Source organism: Artemia franciscana, chromosome 16 (assembly GCF_032884065.1).
Source record: "Artemia franciscana chromosome 16, ASM3288406v1, whole genome shotgun sequence".
In the NCBI taxonomy this organism is placed as follows: domain Eukaryota; kingdom Metazoa; phylum Arthropoda; class Branchiopoda; order Anostraca; family Artemiidae; genus Artemia; species Artemia franciscana.
This window is the reverse complement of record NC_088878.1, coordinates 18,044,553-18,057,640: the sequence shown is the minus strand read 5'-3', so window position 1 is coordinate 18,057,640 and position 13,088 is coordinate 18,044,553. Positions and strand designations below refer to the sequence as shown.

General features: G+C 34.5%; 1 protein-coding gene across 2 annotated transcripts in view; it reads right to left on the bottom strand.

The window, feature by feature from the left end:
* Positions 1 to 5,859, bottom strand: part of LOC136037156 (zinc finger protein 2-like) — a 33,051-nt gene extending 27,192 nt beyond the window's left edge. Inside the window, exon 1 of one of the 2 annotated variants that reach the window (XM_065719677.1) lies at positions 5,737 to 5,859. The gene's annotated coding sequence lies outside the window, so the exon portion shown is untranslated. Of the gene's footprint in view, positions 1 to 2,160; positions 2,348 to 5,736 lie in introns of those variants that run through there. The other variant, XM_065719678.1, reaches the window with a different exon arrangement.
* Positions 5,860 to 13,088: the final 7,229 nt, after the last annotated feature.

The following is a 13,088-nucleotide window of genomic DNA, read 5'->3' as shown; positions in this document are numbered from 1 at the left end:
CTGGATACTGTGTTGGAGGCTGGATCTGGTGCTTTTGTCATCCTCTTTGATTCTATAAGTGTTCTTTCTGATCTGATAAAGAGGCAAGGAAAGTTATTCCAATCACTGTACTTAAGTAAAACAGTTCAAAATAGGGATGAAACCTTTTTATTGACAATGAATACATATAACCCTATATAGGCCAGTGTATTCTCCTGATGAGCCCTTATGTTGGGTGTTGCCTCTGAATTATTTGTCTATATTATTTTTTCTATTGTTTGGTAAATGACGACTTGTACTTATTGACGACATGACTGCCTGTCCATGGATTATTCTTTATGGTTGATTGTGTATGGCTATGCTGTTTGACCTATGTGATTGTATGGATGAGTAGGGTTAAGGCCTCATTCAAGTGCTGGTCTATATTAATCACTAATTTAGGAAAACAGTCTTCCTTTTCTCCTTCTGTCTCTTTTTTTTTTTTTTTTTTGTGTTTGTGCTGTTGCATTGGTGATTTCTCTTTTCATGATATAAAATTATTTAACTGGATATTTTGAACACATATACAGCGTTCAGCACTGTATAAACATCAGCATGATGATGTTTATTTTACATCAGCAGATGTAAAACATCAGCATGTTTTACTGCTGATGATGAACACTGTATATGTATTCGAAATATCCAGTTAAATAATTTTATATCTGTTCCCTGTCAATAAAAAGGTTTCATCCCTATTTTGAACTGTTTTACTTTCGTCATGGAAAGGCAGTGTGGTCTTCGAAGTTATCTATATCACTGTACTTTTACAACAAAAGATTCAAAAAATAATGTCTACATTATTTCGTCAATTCTGACAAGACAATTGACCAAATTTTCTCAGAATGTCCCTGTTTCAAAACTGAAAGAAATATACTAATCAAAAAAATGAATCATTAGGTCTTAAGACGTCCACCCCTCTTGTTTTAGGTTTTACTTGTGTCAGTAAAGATAAAGAGCTAGATATGTTAGAGGCACTGGGGGTTTTCATGTCTTCAACAAATATCAAATAACAAACAAATAACAAACAAACATAATTGTTTAAATTTATGATTGGTGATGCAGAGGGTGAAAGTCAACCATATTTCCTCTACAACTACAATTACAGAAAAAGACAAGCACAGATTACATTTTTAATTAGCAATATCTAGTGAAAGAACTCAAGGAGATAATCAAGTAGGACTTAATTTAAAACTTACTTTTTATCTAGATGTAAGCCATAACATATTAGATACTTATAGAGCAAAGCTAACATAACCAATTTGGGAACATGGTTAACTTGGGAGTTTACTCCTTTCACTTTCTTGCTTTGCTTACAAAGGAATCCAGGATTTCTCAAGAACTTGAGTCAGGAGTTGCTCTTCTGACATGCATGATATCAGTAACAGTTTTTGGATTAAGTCATTTGTGGACTGGGATCTCTATTGTTTATAACTCATAAAATTGACTCTCTTCTCCAGCTCTGGAATGGCATAGACATGTCAATACATGTCATAGACATGTCAATGTAAGCATGAGATTTGGAAAAATTGTAAAGAAGGATTGTCAGCTCAATCTTATAAATTGGCAACATCCTTCCAAAACTTTACTACAGACAGATTAACATCTAAAGTTGCCTCACTTATTATAGAAGGAAGATGTGCCCACTGTGTCTAACATCTCATGATTGATATGAGGGGCCTCAGAGGAGGATGGGGGTTATAATGTCAAAAAAGCCTAGCATAATATTGAAAATTCTGACTCAATTAAACTATCCTCTCTTCAATGCTTGGATATAGCCTTGATTATAACTGAAAATTAGGTCTATTTAACAGTTCCAAATCAGCTGCTCATAATCCTATATGGAAAGAGCAAGTTTTGTTTATAACCTGATATTATGTCCAACCAATAAGAAGGGGGGTAGGTTTGTTACCTAAACAACAATACATTTACCATCTTATAATCAGATTTATAAATAACATTATAAATAATATGGCTTCTATTATTATTTACCTATGTTTTTATTATAAATTGCTCTTCCTTACTTCAGTTTGCTCCTTCTCATTATAATTTCAGAATGATTATTGGCAACAGTACAAATATATAGGCCTACAAATATTTGTATATAAATTTATAATGTGTTATAGTGCTTTTATATACACTTACACTGTGCTGTTAATTGAACAAGATCCAAATTCAGCTGATGGAAGTTGGTTACTATTGACAAGTTAGTGCAGTCTGTTTGCTTTCTCAGTATTCTCCATTCATTGCAAATGATAATCTCTTGAGAGAGAATGTTATCCATTGTGTGATAAAATGACAACAATTGGTAAGAATGTTGACACTCATGCCACTGTAATTAATCAAGGAAAAGCAGATTTTTTCATGAAAAAAAAAAGATTACTCAGAAAATATACATCTTATTAGTTACTCAAAAGCATAACATAAATTCAAAAACATTACATTTTTAGGACCATAACATAAAAAGTAGGCTAAGGTTTTATTTAAACATACAAAAATGGGACAAACATAGCCTTAGTGGCAACCCTGACAGCAATGTGACAACAATTCATAAATTGTTTATTCAGTTGGATCATGATGAATTAATACCTATGGATTATATCAAGGGCATTATTTGGGGACAGCTATACCCAATAATATGGGGAGGGGGATTATTATATATCCCATGCATGTTGACTATCCAAATATGGACCCCTCTTGTCCCCTCCTCCAATAAAAATGCAGATTTGCCCCTGGGTTGTATAATTTGAGCATGATAGGGTAAAATTCTAGTTTAGTGACTTCTTGCTATAACAGAAAGGGAGTAGGTCAGGAAAATGAAACTTTTGGGGATGGGTCTATAGTCTAAAGTATATTTGAGAAAGCATTTTAAAGTACCCACCTCTACTCCTCTCTAGAGGGCCCTGAAATATGCATACATGACAGGTCTATACCTATTAAAATTTTGACAAAACAACATTTTACCTTAATTTTCAGTTACCAGTTGCCTTTTCTCTGCCTTTAGTTCTGAAAATGCAATTCCTGTTATTTGAGTAGAATTCTGAGCCATATCAATGTTTTTTCAAAATCTAGGAAATGTATTTACATGTCTTTAAAAACCTTAAAAATTGGGATTGAGCGAAGTTGTGAAGCTGAAAACAATTTTGTTGTAATTTATTCAAGCAGAAGATTTATTTTTGCAAGGTTTCACATTTATAACACACATATTTTAACCTTAATTACCTTAAATTACCTTAAATTGCAGCTTGGACCGATATAAGGATTATTCATCCTTGTGATGCTCCATGAGAAAAAAAAAGAATTCGTTTGGTGTAGATTGTGGCTGTTAGATTAGACTCTTGTGGAGGACTCTGCAGCTTCCCAATTGTAAAGGAACTCCTGGCAGAGCCATTCCCTATCAAGGTGGGACTTGAACATGTCAATTGAAGTAGCAGAAACTGTTTCTTCAGAGAACTGGTTCCACATATTGATGATTCTTTGGCCGAAGAAGTGGCTTCTATGTCTTCGCATGGAATGCTACATGGAGAGCTTCAAAGAATGTCCTCTAGTACCAGAATGCAAGGGCTGTGCAAAGAGACTGGGAAGGGTATTTTTAGAGAGGATTTTTTTGGTTCAAATAATGTCACCCCTTTTCCATCAGTATGTCAGCGTCGGCAGCTTCAAACGACGTAGTCTTTCTTCATATGGAAATTTATTCATGTTGGTAACCATCTTAGTGGCATGATGCTGGACATCCTCAAGCAACTTTCTATCTTTTTTGAAGAAAGGGGCTGCCAATGACATTCCAACCTCCAGGCGTGGACGTACAAGCGCCTTATATAACTTCATAAGAACTCTAGGGTGTTGGCTGGAGATGGTTCTTTTTATGATACCGAGGGTTTTATTTGCAGAAGATGAAACAGACTTAGCATGGCTGCTAAACTTTAATTGGTGATCTACAATAACCCCAAGATCTCTTTCATCGGAAACAGCAGAAAGGAAGTTGTCTTGAAGGAAATACTTATGATGCTTGCTATTTTTGCCAAAATGAATTACATGGCATTTGTCAACATTGAAAGTCAGAAGCCACATATTAGCCCATCTTTCTAGACTATCAAGATCTGTTTGAATTGATTGCTGGTCAGAGGGAGTAGCCGCTTTTCCAGCTAGTTTTGAGTCATCAGCGTAAAGGGTAATAAGATTTGACAGAAGGGTGGGTAATTCGTTAACATAGAAGTTAAAAAGTGTTGGTCCAAGAATAGTGCCCTGGGGCACGCCACTTAATACAGTTGTGGGAAAAGAGAAATGAGGAGTTCCTTGCAAATCAAAAACTCTGACACTCTGTGATCTTTCAGAAAGGAAGCCCATAATCCACTGTACAACACCTTTGTTGACACCTGCAGCCCTCAATTTGATTATGAGGAATTCATGACAAACTTTGTCGAATGCTTTGGACAGATCAAGAAGAATCATGTTGACAGGAAAACCCTCATCAAGCAGTGTAGTCACTAATTCATATGTTTGGATAAGGTTAGTGTCCACAGATCTACCAGATCTGAAACCATGTTGTGATGTGGAAAGGATATTATTGACCTCAAGATGTTCAATTAGAGCTTTATTAACAAATCTCTCAAGCATCTTAACAACTGCAGAGGTGATGCTTATGGGATGGTAATTCTCTGCTGAGTCTCTTCGTCCCTTTTTATGGATCGGGGTTATATAAGATGTTTTCCAATCATGCGGTAGTTCCCTATTTTGAAGAGATAACCGGAACAGCATGCACAGGGGGTAGCTGAGAGCTTTTTGACACTCCCTAAGAAGACGTGGATGGACACCATCTGGTCCCTTTGACTTATTTACATCAAGCTTCTCAAGGCTATTGAAAACCATTAATTCACCTACTGACAGATCAGGCATAGGGAAAAGCACTTCATACAATGGAGGATCTGGTGAGGAGGTGCCTGAATTTTGGGTAAAGGCAGAAGCACATTGTGCATTTAGAATGTCAGCCTTATCTATTGGAGATGAGTGTAATACACTGTGGTCAACAAGGTCAGGAATAGTATGATGATTTGGATTTTTAGAAGAGACATGTCTCCAAAAAGATTTTGGGTTTAACTTGATCTCAGAAGCCAAATTTTCCTTGTAGGCAGATTTCAGTTTTTATTTACAGAATCTGCTACACGATTCCGTACTGCCTTATAAAATGAAAGGTCATTAAAGGTCAGGGCCCTCTAGAGGGAGAAGGAGTGGAGATAGTTACTTCAAATACCTTCCCAGGACATACTATAGTCTGTATATTCATCTCTGAAAGTTTCATTTTCCTAACCTAAACCCTTTCTGAGATAGCAAGAAGTCAATTAACTAGAATTTTACCAAATAAACAACTAAAAATTCAATTTCCAAGTTAAATTAAAATCATAGATTTGGAGAGTGTAAAAAGGCATCGAGTAGCAGGCTATGTTTAGATTAGGCAATTTGTAGGCTAGGTCAATAATGGAAAAAGCTCCACCTTTGCCATGGTGCAATCAGTTTTTACCAAGTAAAATCATAAAAATAGCAAGAAGTAATAATTATTACACTTGAAAAGAGCTTTGAGTAAGAGTCATAAGGCTTAGCCTAGGCCTTTTTTTCTTCTAGCCTATCTCATTTAGCCCATACAAAAATTAAAAACACTTTCTAGCCCAAAAGCATTTTTTTGAAAAATATATTTATTTACTAGGCTATTTAAAAGGTAAATACCTAAACAATTCTACGCTAGTGGTGCTTATGATCGCAGGTTTTTGTATTTTTGAAATTTATATTGATTAAACGCTGCCTAATCTTTTTAATGGAAAAGGTGGCTCTTTATATTTCGCGAAAAAGCACAGCAAATTTGAGGATTGCGGATGATTTGTTATACCAGCGTTTTTGCGGAGAAACAAAATTCCAAACGTGTTGAAATTTTCGAAAAAATACAAGTAAGTGTACCCAGAAAACAAGTCAATGGCTAGTTTTTACAATAAACAAAAAAAGATAAATATCCTCTTAAACCATTATTGGCACACACAAGACTTTGAGTCAATGTTTTGCTGCTGGACATGCCTAATAGAGTTTTGGTGTCACTGGTTATATAGTTTGAAAAGAGGGTCAGCGATGTGACTCTGAAAAGTTCAGCCAAAAGTTGACCTAGCTCCAAATGAGTGCTTGGAGAAATTTTTGGGAAAGCACAGAAAGTGGCAGATGATTTGCACCAACCATACATTGCACTCCAAGCCGAAGGCAAAGGATAAAGAGATGGTTACCAGTACTACGTGGACCATTAATCAGCATGCGAAAAAGTTTCAAAGTATCACAGAAAGCAATCAAAATAATATTAATCTACATAGTGAATAAAATTTCAAGTTTATTAGGTTTTCGCATAAAGTATTTTGAGCCAACTTGTCTGGTTAGGACTATTAAGTAGGCCGATAAGAGTCAGAATTTCACTATCACGGCTATAAGTTACATCATCCAGCCTAAAAATTTTGTTCTTATGTTGCAGAATATTAGATTCTATTTTACTCGTAAAAGAGTGGTAAGATCAGATTCTGCTGTCGGAAAAATTGTGTTCAAAATAAATAAGTACTTTCTGTCTATGGTTTAGTGAAAAATAGCGTCCATTTTCAAACAAGTATTCATAACAGTACCTATTGTCCGAGCGTTTCTAGAAAGATACGTGACAATGTCACTTTCAATCAGATATTCCAGCAGGAACGCAAATAGCAGCGTCGCTTAGTTGCCTTTGCTTAATAAAAAAATTGTCAAAACTAGCTTGTGCATCTGAAGGTTTCACCAAAGGTTTTTTTTTTTATTCCTGTACGGTATGATGCCATAAGTAAAGGGAAAAATTTGGATCACCGTCTCCATTTCAAATACTTCTCCTCGCATGAAAACCTAGCTCTTCATTTTTGATTACTTGTAGAAACAATGAAAATGGTTTTGAACCAAGCGGTCTCGTAAGTGGCATCAATTTCTTAGTTGTTTCGCTTCATCGTTGTTTTTTTTTAGAAAAACTAATCAAACCATGTGTATATTCAACTTGGGAGGTGTATAGGACCTAGTATGAGCCAATTATCATTTATTTTCAGTACATTTAATATTTGTTGGGATTCCAAATCGCTTAACTGCTCAAAATACGAACGCGAACCATTTCATCAATGCATTTCTGCAATTTATAAGTACTGCAGTGAGATTCTTGTCTATATGTTGCCTAATCCAATATAAAAACTCTAGCAATTTATATAAGTTAATATGGAAAGGCTGATTCACATAGATATGTTGTACAAAATGGCAGTATTCTGTTCATTGCCATTTCCGATAGTAGGGGATATTCTGATTTGATTTCTATCCAACATTCATGCACAGGTACTTGAGAAAATCTGAGTCGCAAGGTAGTATCACTTGTTTATTCGGAAAATTCTTCTTGTGCTTTTAAGTTTAAAAAAATTAATTTCTTCTATTTCAATTGAAAATGGATTGCAAGTTCATTGTTGTGTATCGATATCACTGGGAAAATACCTCTACATGTAAACTTTCATATCCTTCAAATGATCAACTATAATCTTTGTTGTAGGAGTATCTTTTTTTGAAATATTGTTACTAATTATATACTCGTCAGTAAATGGAAAAATTTCGAGAGATCCACTTTCCACTTTGTTCTTCCACATAAGAATTTTTTTTAACAAAGGCCTCAAGTTTATTTTTTAACATAAACATATTAACGCAGACTCCCTGTATAAATAAATTCATATCATTGATTTTATCAAAAATATCTGCCAAATAGCATAGCTTGAGAAGCCATATTTTATCGTGAAAATAATCGGCCAAATTAGAATTTTGCTCTGATAGAAATATAAGAACTTCACCTTTTAAAGTTAATAATCGTTTCAAACTTCGACCTCTTGATAGCCACCTAACTTCAGCATGTAGAAATAAACTTGTATAATCCGAATCCATATCAATGCACAAATTTTTAAACAATCGACTATTAAGTGCTCGACTTTTAATATGGTTAATAATTTTGACTGCATCAAAAAACATAGTGTTTAGTTCTGGTGCAATTTTTTTTAACAACAAGTGCCTCTCGGTGAATCATACAATGTGTAAATGTAATATGATCATTTCCAGCTTTAACAAATGCTGTAAAACCAAGATCTTGTCCGGTCATTTCTGCAGCACCGTCCGTGCACACACCAACACAATTTTTCCAATTTAATTCTTCTTTTTCATAAAACTCATTTACTTTTTTATATATATCTTTTCCACGAGTAGGACCTTCCAGAGGACGACAAAACAGTATATCTTCATGAATGCTTCCCTCATAAGTATATCTTACAAAAAGTAACAACTGTGCCATTTTTTAAATGTCTGTCGACTCGTCCAGTTGTATTGCAAACTTTGAGCTGTCTTTAAGCCTCATAAGAAGCTGTTGAAATTGATCATTGCTAATGTCTGAAATTCTTTTGGACACAGTGTCATTTGATAATGGAATTTTACTAATTTCAGCAGCATACTGTTTTCCATGAACAATTTCAGACATTCTTATAGCTGCAGGTAGTAAAAGTTGCTCTCCAATAGTAAAAGGCTTTTTCGTTTTTGCTATCAAATACGAAACTTCATACGATGCCAATAGATATTTATCATTCAAAGAACATACTTCTCCAAAGTGTTCTTATCTTTATTTGATGTTTGCAAAAGACGCTCAAAATATTCTATTGGTTTTTTTGATAACGTTGCATGTTTAGTATTCAAATGTTGTTGCAGTTTTGACGGTTTCATGCTTTCTGCAGCCAAAACTTCTTTCTAAATTAAGCACACTGGTTGTTCTTCATTGTTGTGAGAAGAGCATGTGAAGCCATACTGCAAATATGATTCGTCATATTTTCTTTTTTTTTGTTTTGCTACAAGTCGGATTCGAAGCACTGCAACTTGGTTGTGACGGCGTGGCAGACTTATTAGTTGGAATTTTAATTAGCCATTTATCCATGATGGTTAAATAATAATAAATAATTAAACAAAATGTAGTTGAACTTTAACGTAATAATTAAAAACACCAAATGAAAATTAGACAGTAAATACACACATGTCACTACGAAGACAAAGCTGAGTCCAAACTGAAGTACAAACAGTATGTGTAAGCTGTAAGGCGACGCGGCGTCTGGGTATTTATAATCACTAAGTTATCTTGCAAACACTGACGCCGGCGGCCAGACATCAATGTCGAAGGTTCAGTTGAAAATCGAGGAGCGCGTTGTATTTATTATTTTAAATGCTAGTTCCATATTTTCATTTATAGGCCCTACATAACAGTTTTGCATTGCCACTTTTTTCAAAAAAAATTATAATAAAACTACAATAGTATTTTGTATGATTTTTATTTGTATTTATATTTGTACGTAGTGTGTATACTAATTTTAAAATTTTATTTATAGTGATTGAAAAGTATCAGATCTTTGCGACCCCCTTTCAGTAGTCTCGCGACCCCCCTGGGGGTCGCGACCCACAGTTTAAGAAGCACTCTTCTGAAGTATTGAGCTACGTTATTACACTGCTTACAATTAGGGTAGCACTTCTTAGGTTTAAATGTAGAAAAATATTACTAATATGATTTTACACCCCAATAATGGTATTTTTTATTTTATTTATTTATTTTTTTTTTTTTTTTTTTTACTAAATGGATGTTGCTGTTTGGGCTAATTGACAATAGGCAATTGTAGCAATAAATTGTTCTATGTTTAGCATTCAGTAAGTAAAAAAATTACTTTCGTGTAACAAAATAAACTTAAAATTTAAAAGGAAGAAAATGGAACCTGGAATCGTGAGCTGTATGATAAAGCGAAATGGGAGAATTTTACAATAGATTTTCTGAAATTTTGCACGGCTATCCTTGTAATTTTTAATTTGACTCATTGAATAGTATATAAAGGCTAGTAACATATTTTCAAGAAAGTTTTATAAAACACAATTTTACAAAAAAATAGTTTGTGCAGACAACAGAACATCTACGAAATGCTTTTAAACCGTAGCAAACACAGAAGAAAAATTATCTTTTTATGTTAAACCCAATTTCACACATACATGGTACTTCCGTATGATGTTAATATTTTTATTTTCAAAAGTATATAAAACTTCAACATTAGTAAAGCATCATAAACAAATTACACAAAATTCTAGAAGGAAACATTTTCATTATCTTTTTATGTTTCTTTCTTTTCATATTATTCTACCTAATCCGATTGTCGTATTGCAATTCCTCAGCCCAACATATTTGGGTATTACGCCGAAAAAAACAACAAAGAAAAACAAGTTAATACAACAAAATTAGAACACAACATCCATACAAATGAAAAAAAAAGTAAAGAAAAACACCGGATCATCACAGAAAGTATAAGGCAAAGAACACAAGAAACTGGAGAGAATTATACCTCTTGCTTTTTAGCATTGTAATTATACATATTGTTACCGTCTGGTAAGGGGAAGGTGGTGAAAACTGAAGATGTTAGATAGCGCTGATCTTACTGTCGGGAACTCAATTGATTTTCGCAAAGACCTTAGCATATAGTGAACACAAAGTGATGCTACATAGGCGATGCCCATGCGTATTCATTTTTAGGTAGAATGCACCTTATATTTAAGGTTAGAAGAAATAATAACAAGAGAACACCTCTATAGCCCGATTACATACATTCTACCCAAGGCCGTATCCAGAGGCGGGAGTTTGAACCCCTCCCCCCCGAAATGTTTTTCTGACTCTTAAAACGTAACAAAAATGAATATAGAGAAAATTTTTATGCGTTTTCTAGTTTATTTTGGTAACCCCCCCCCCCACACACACACAAAAAAATCCTGGATACGGCCTTGATTATGTCCTTAAGAGATCTCAATCGTGTTGGGTCCCTTTATGAAATTTTATGCGGAGTTAGGTCTAGAAATGTAATAGGTTTGTTAATAACAAACAGCGTCTTTACAGAAAAGAAGTGACAATCACGACTACTCTATAGAAAAAAAAAACTTGCTTAGAAGACTAACAAGATAAAATTATCCAGAAAATCAATCGATGCGGCAAGTTATTTGAAAACTAACCACCCTTTAACTGTTCTATTCAACCTAAGTGAATAAATGACCTTAGTTATGATTCCGCAAGGATTTTTAACTTCAAAATAAGAATGGAAAAAACAATGAAATTCATTGGCTATTTTAAAGCCATCAGGGTAGTGATTTTACTTTGTGCCCAAGAACCATTTGCCATAATCAACCTCCACTAGCAGCTTAGATCCAAATTGCAAGCCTAGTCGCTTGTTGTCTTCTTTTTAATGTCGGTCCATCAGCTACCAGATGAAAAGCTTCAAATGGAAAGGCTTTTCCAGCCGTGCAAATATTATCCCATAGCATAGTTAGATTTTCAACCCTTGCCACCTCCCCGGAGTCTATGTTATAAAGAAGTAGTAAATATTGTCGATTACATTAATAAACATAAGATAATGCACCTTAAAATAATTTTACGAGAACTTGTACGATAACACAACGATTACACAACAATTGTTAGACAGAAAAATTATAGTGATTGTAAATTATCCCTACCATTTAAAGCTAGGACCATTGCATCTGATTAGCAAATATAACTAATAATATGAAAAAAACTTGGAGTTAACAATAACCATTTTTGGAAGAATAGGAAGACAAGTCTTTGAACTAGCATTATGATACTGGGAGCCATGTTTATGCCAGTGGTCAAGTATGGCTCTGAAAAATTCAGGCTTGGCCAGGTCGAGGGAGATGTACTAAATCAAAGGAAGCCGGAGGAAATACCAAACAATAAATTGTGGAAAATGTGTGGCTTGCTCCCAATATTTAAAAGCTCTAATAAAAAAAGCTTACGATAGTTAGGTCACGTTTTGCATATAATAGGTTACCGATAAAACATTACACAACCGAAAGGGGTATAAAGTGGTCATAAAAAAGGACTTAAAGGAATTTAGACCTTCACGGAAGAAATGACAGGGGAGATTCTGAACAGAGCGGGAAAGAGGGGAAATTTCTAACCTGTGATGGCATTAGTCAATTCGGTAATAAAATAGGTAGTCAGTAGTAGCAGTAGTAGTGTTGATGATTTGCTTTTAGTTCTATTTCATGTTTTCCTTAAATTGAACTTAATTAAACGATACGAGAAGTAAAAATACTGGACACTGACCTATCAAATAATACAGTCCAACCCAAGAATAAAAGTGATGCAAAGAAAAGGCCGATTTCAAAGAGACTTAGAATCTTTTAAGAAGAGTTTCAATGGAGGCTTTAAAAATGCTTTAAAGTGTGCAGATGAACTTCAAAAAGTGTTTCAGTTTTAAAGAGCCTAAGCTTTAAAAGCCCTTGCTTTTTTCTGTGTTTTGCAATGTTTTATCTTAGAAATTCAATATGTGAATGGACTTTATTCCTAGATAAGCGATTGCTCTCTTCTCCTTCCTAATTACATTTTAAATTTTCCCATTCTAACTTTTAGTTTAGGAGGGCCAATCGCAAGATTTCGCTTTGGAGGAGTTAGAGGGTCTCAAATACTGAAGCTGTGCTATTGTAGACTAAAATCTTTCCCTGATAAGAGGAAGCTTCAGGCAATATTTCTTTACGCTCTCTTCAAAGGTTTGCCTGAAAAATAATACAGCAAAAAAAATCTTTGATTAAGATCTAGGAAAATCGTAGGCTCTAAGCCACTTCTCGCGAAGTATGTAAAATAAGAGGTAATTTCCTAGTGATGCTTAGAAATTCTTATAATGGCTTGTTGTATATTCTTTGTATCACATCTCTGATAAAGGGGAAAATCTTGACGATAACAAGTGACGATACTGAGAATAAAAACAACTTACAAAACACCTGACAGCACGGAGTTATATCGGGAGCGATAAATATTCAAGAACCAGCTAAATATGTTTTTCAGAATTTGGATTTCTATTAAAGATAAAGAATCGCTTGGATACAGCGGAAAATGTCTTAACGTGGCACTATCCGTCATGCATAGCACTCCCCACTAAGGGCAGAGAATCAAGAAATTGGTACCGGCGCTATGCGAACGACTGGTCAGT